We start from the raw sequence: 6000 nt of genomic DNA on the forward strand, positions 1-6000 counted from the left end.
GGAAATCTCACTCGGCTGCTCTATCTTTATTTTCACCTGCGACAGCATACAAAGCTATCGCTAAGTGGTGAACTCAGTGGTGCACAACTATAATTTAAAATGTAATACAATATACATTGACAATAATTATACCAAAAATTTTTGAATCTAGAAATTTAACCAATTTCCAATGTCAAAATTTTTATTGCCAATAATAATAGTCACTTGTTAAAATAACCTTGATCAAAATTTCAATTTGTCAAATCACAACTGAACAATAAAAATACTTCCTGCAATTATGGAAATAAACAATTATTTTAACAAAATCATTTGTGAACAATCTCCTTTAAAATCACAATTTCTTATCAATCAAAACCCATTCTTTATCTCACTAACTATGCAAGACTAATCCGGAAGGGCCATCTTCGGGGTGATTCTAACTCGCTATGGTCAGGGAGGTCGAATCAGGATTCTAACTCCCTATGGTCGGGGAGGTCGAATCATCGTGCACAGTACACAACACAATAATGCAACTTTCGACGGGTTAATAACAAATACTTAGATCTAACCTCTAATAAGAGGAGGATCTAAGCATGTGCACATACCATGGTATTCGAAACAAAAACAAAGCTAACTCTATTGTCTCCTCAACAAATAAAGGAGACGGGTAATAACCTAGTCAAGCATCTATAGTGAGATATAAAACAATATCATGCATTTCTTTGTCCTTTTTGTGGGCATAAATCACAACACAATGTTAATTCAAGATCAATTCTAATATTCCATAACTTTTTATGCTCATCACAATCCAAAACAAAATTTTGTATTTTATTCATGCAAATTGCCTTTTTCAATTCAAAACATAATTTATTTAGTCTAAAACAATATTCAATAATTGTTGAAATAATATTTCACAAAACTAAACCCATGCTTGCTATGCCAATTTCAATAATCATTGAAATAAATCCCATAATTGATAAACATAGTGCATAAGGAAGAATAAAATCATTTAATTACGTAAAATATTCAAAACAAATTCAATCAAAAACTAGTTGTGCACAAACCTCTTTTGTCGACTCAATTTACTTAAACTTTCATTTCTTCTTCAAATATCCCTTTCCAACTGAAACACATAAATTTAAAGTGCTTCAGTGTCCATTTCTAATACTTAAATTCTAATAATTAATTAATATATACTTAATTCTAGCCCCAATATGCTTAAACTAACGTTCTTGGAAATTTTCATTTTGGGGTTACTATTCACGATACTATTCAAGTTAATTTGTTGACTTTCTTATGCTTAATAAGTTTATTAGTTCTAACTGCACCCATATACCACATTTTGGGTGTCAATTTTGTTGGCATTGATTGCCAATTCAATTTCTAAGTCTCCTAAGAGAAATTACAATTTTTCAGTTTTGGTCCCCTATTTTCTACTTTTCCATTGGTCTGGTTACTGTGAGAATTTGGCTAAGTGTCCTTCATCAAAGTTGTTCCTTATTGTCTTAGCTTTAATTCCCTTTCTGAATCACTCCATTTGGAGTTTTTTAGCCCAAGTTATGCCTATTTTCCTAAGGCTGGCCGGATTGGTATTACCCATAATTTTAGGCATTTCCTGGATTTAGGCAATTTTTGTACACTGACTACAGGTGACTTTTTGGATAGGTTATGGTCAAAGTTTGGGTTTGTTTCCCTCATGAAAGTTGTAGGGCTATGTCTCAGCTTTCTATCGGTATAAAATTTAGGTTATTTGGACCTTCCTAGACCAAGTTACGGTCATTTACGTAACTACTGTTCATTTGGTTATTTTTGTACAGGTCAGTGTGCCCTAATCCGGATTTAGCCTAATTGTTTACTAAGTTATGGTCACTTTCTGGGCATGATTCCTAAATGAAAAATGGTCCATTTTGTGTCTAGTTTCATTCCCAATTGGCCTCATACCAATTGGGTTGGTAAATTTTCAGTTTTGATCCCTGAAAGGGACCTAGGTCAAGCTGTCTGCATAATGACCCTAACCAATCCGAATTGAAACTTATTTCTAACAATTCACACACACCACAAATGGTCACAATTGACCATTTCTCAACTCAAATAAGGTCATTTGCATCCATTGACTATTTGCTACAATTTTTCTCCCAAACCCTAAGTCAAGAACCCTAATTTTCTACATTCTTCACAGTTCATACAATTAAAACATACTAATCACAACTACCTAATCCTTTAAGCTTGCACACATCTTTAATTATCTCAAAACACATCAATTCCTAACCCATCATAGCTGACCGAATTATATGGCTCCCCAACATACATGATTTTTTTCAAGTTCTTCATATAATTTCATTCACTTCAACCTCAAATCACCCAATTATTTAATAAGAAAACTTGGATTTACTTACCTCAAATGAAGCTTTTTCTATCTTCTCAAACTCTCCAATTTTCCTTTCTTTTTCTTGCTCCAATCTCCAAATCAAGACTCAAGGGCAAGTTTTACTTAAGGGAAATATAAAATTAATGGCTAATTTTAGGGGTAAGGAAGCTTTGAAAGTGAGCTTCAATGGTGGAAGAAGAAAAAATGAGAGAGAGATGAGAGACAGAGTGTGGACGGGTGACTAAAGGAAGAAGACACAAATTTCTTTTCATTTAAATTTTGTTTTATTTATTGTGTGATTATCCTTATAATTAAATAATTAGAAATTAAAATGGTTAATGGTGTCATGCTTATCTAAGCATGATGATGTCATAAAGCTTTTTTTTTTCAACTTAAATTTTTTTCTTTTAATTTGTTACTTTTATGCGTATTTATCCCAACATTGACTTAGTCAATTTAATTAATTAAAGTATAATTAATTATGACCTCATTTTGGCATCATCATGATGATGTCATTAATCATTTATTCTCTTTTCTTTTCTTTTTCTTTTGCATTTGTTTTTTCATTAGTTCTTTACTTTAATTATAGATCCCATAATTTTCTTTTCTCTGATTTTATTAAACAGTTAGGTCAGGAGTCAGCTCTAGGGGTGAATTGACCAAATTGCCCCTCGCCTGTTCAATCCGGTTTGCAAGTTATTCGATATTTCTTCCGAATCTTTGACCTAATTATTTGACCTGCTTAAAAATTCTTTTTCGTGATTTCTCTTTTCCACTGTGTTCGCAATAGTCCTAAGGACCACAGCGTCAAATTTTCTGGTTCAGAATTCGGGTTACGATTGACCTCGCAGTCACTTCCCGGGAAGGTCACCCATCGCTGTGACTCCCGGCTCATTTAACTTTTTATGCTTTGTTTTTCTTCTTTATACTTAACTATTCAGAAATTACTAATTATTTGTATTCAGGGCTTATCTAGGTGTCTTAGATGTGGTTCTAATCCCTTTAATTATCTGGACCGATACCGGTCACCAGAACAGTAAAATGTACCAGGCTATGCAAATAGGGGTGTTATAATGAGCCGGACACATTAGATATAGTAAGAGGAAGTCTCGAGAAGTTTTATATGAGCTGGGCATATTGGATTATAGGGGAGCCACTAGTAACATGATTGCCATGTTTGCAAATGTTTTAGATTTGTTGCATTCATGTGAATGATATGTAATGAAAATGAGAATATAAATATTTTAAGTAGTTTATGCTAACTAAGCCTCCCAGCTCACACCTTCAAACCAACACAGGTTTTGTAGGTAGCACATGTTATAAGGATAGCTCATTTAATAATGGTAGACTCATAGAATTTTATGTAAATTATGCTTATGTCCTAATGGTATAAAAGTATGTCCAAGTATGTTTATGTTTTCTATATGTATTTATATCACGTATAGTAATTATTTAATCTCAAGGTATGAGATATCCTAGTGGTGGATGTATGTATAGAAGGTTAATGTGGGCATTTGAATCTAATGTATGTTAGAATGTGAATGTAGTTGCCAGTAGGCATGAATGGTTGCATGAGTAAGTGAGTTGTTTCCCTTAGAACTAAATGGAAAAGCATAATGAATACTTAAAGCATAAAGCATAATCTTGTAAGTACATTCAATAAGTAAGGATGAGAAGGAGATGTTGAGTTCCCTAATTGCAACTAAAAGTTAATAAGAAAAGAATAACTAATTAAGGTATCTCCTTAACTTTATAAAAGAATTATGTTGCATAAATGATATGACTCATGAAAGGAAGTAGTGTCCCATTAATAACACTTAACAAGAGATAGATGTAAAGGAAGTCTGCTGGGATAAACAAAGGCCCTTGTAACACCCTCACTGTAGTAATTCCGTACATTCTACTGTTTCGATGAACGGTGTCAGTCCGGATAGCTAGAACGTCTGGAAAAATATTTAAACTAGAGTGAGGAGTCATAAAGAACTCAAATAATGGTAAGAAAAATTTAGGAAAAATTTTAGAAATAAAATACAATCAAGTTAAATGAGCTGGTGTCCTAGCAATGGGTAACCCAGTGGGAAGTTGCGATCCTCGCAGCTAGAAGCCCTAAATCCAGGAGAAAATTCATGAAATAATTTTTGGGACTCCAGAGAAGAGTCATTGAGTTTTCGATGGCATTAGAATGCCAAGAAAATAAGAAAAATTTTTAGATCGGTACAGATAATTTTAGCTCAATAAGCCAAATGGAGGGCATTTTGGTCATTTCATCTTCAGAGATGATTTTTGGCCAACTTGTCCAGTTAAATAAATAATTTATATGACATAAAATATGAATAAATATTGCTAAAAATTTAATTGAAAATGAGTAGAAAAGAAAAGAAAAGAAAATGGAAGAAAATTTGAATTTTGACATCATGCTTATGCAATTAAAATATTTCCACCCAACCAAATTTTGACACACCATCATATACTATTTAAAAATGAATAAAAGAAGATAAAAATTGAAAAATCAAACACCCATCTTCAACCTTGGCTGCCAATTTTATAGAGAGAGAGAGAGAGAGAGAGAAGAAAAACCTCCATGAAAGCTTCATTGTGAGCTTGATTCCACCCACAAAACCACCTCAAAATCCCATCCTCCCTTCACAAAAAATTATCCCTACCACTAGAGCAATACTTGGGTAGCAAAAAGAAGTGAAAACAAAGAACTTTGTCAAGCTTGGGTAGGCACACAACAAGGTTAGTGCCAATTAATCTTTAAAACTTTGTGTATACATCATGTGGAGTATGAATTGAGTATGAAATTAAGAGAATTTAAACAAATTTTGCATGATTAATTTCTACAAATTTCAGTAGCCTTAGGGTACATTAGGGTTTCATTGATTAGATTGAATTATAGTTGTACATCGTTGCCATTGAACTTGAATTTGATGTCTTAATCCATTGATTGCATGTATATGAAGAATTGAAATGGTTGGAGTTAGGGTTTGGGGCACAAATTTGAGATTTGCTCATATATTGGTGAAAGGAAGTTCTAATGGTCAATTAGTGACCATTTGACTAAGTGTAATTAGGCAGTAAAGTGATTTGTGCCATGGGAATTGAAGTTAGGTATGCTGCTTAGTGTGACCTACAGGATTGGGTGTGAGTCCAGCAGATTTGGGCAGCTATAACTAGAGTTGGGTAGGTTCAATTGGTACAAGGCTAATTGGACATGAAATTAGATACATAATGGCACAACTTTAATGAAGGAACCCTACCCAGAAGACCACAATAGACTGACCTAAAAATTTACCAAATATGGATAATACACATTCTGCCTGGGCAAAATGACCAAATGAACAGTGTTCATTCATTTGGTCATAACTCAGTGTAGAAAGGTCCAATTGACCTGAAATTTATATCAATGAAAAGCTTAGATAATTTAGAACAACTTTCATGTAGAACACAAACTCCAATTCTAAACTTAACCAACTGAACTTCCTAACCAAAGTTAAGCTACCAAATCTAGCAGAACCAGAATTGCCTAGAAATTCTGGGTAAAAGTCCATCCGACCAGTTATGGTAAAATGGCCATAACATGAGGTAGAAAACTTCAAATGGAGTGATTCAAAAAGGGAATTAAAGAAGACACAATAAAGAACAACTTTGAT

This window comes from Hevea brasiliensis, chromosome 14 (assembly GCF_030052815.1).
Source record: "Hevea brasiliensis isolate MT/VB/25A 57/8 chromosome 14, ASM3005281v1, whole genome shotgun sequence".
Lineage (NCBI taxonomy): Eukaryota > Viridiplantae > Streptophyta > Magnoliopsida > Malpighiales > Euphorbiaceae > Hevea > Hevea brasiliensis.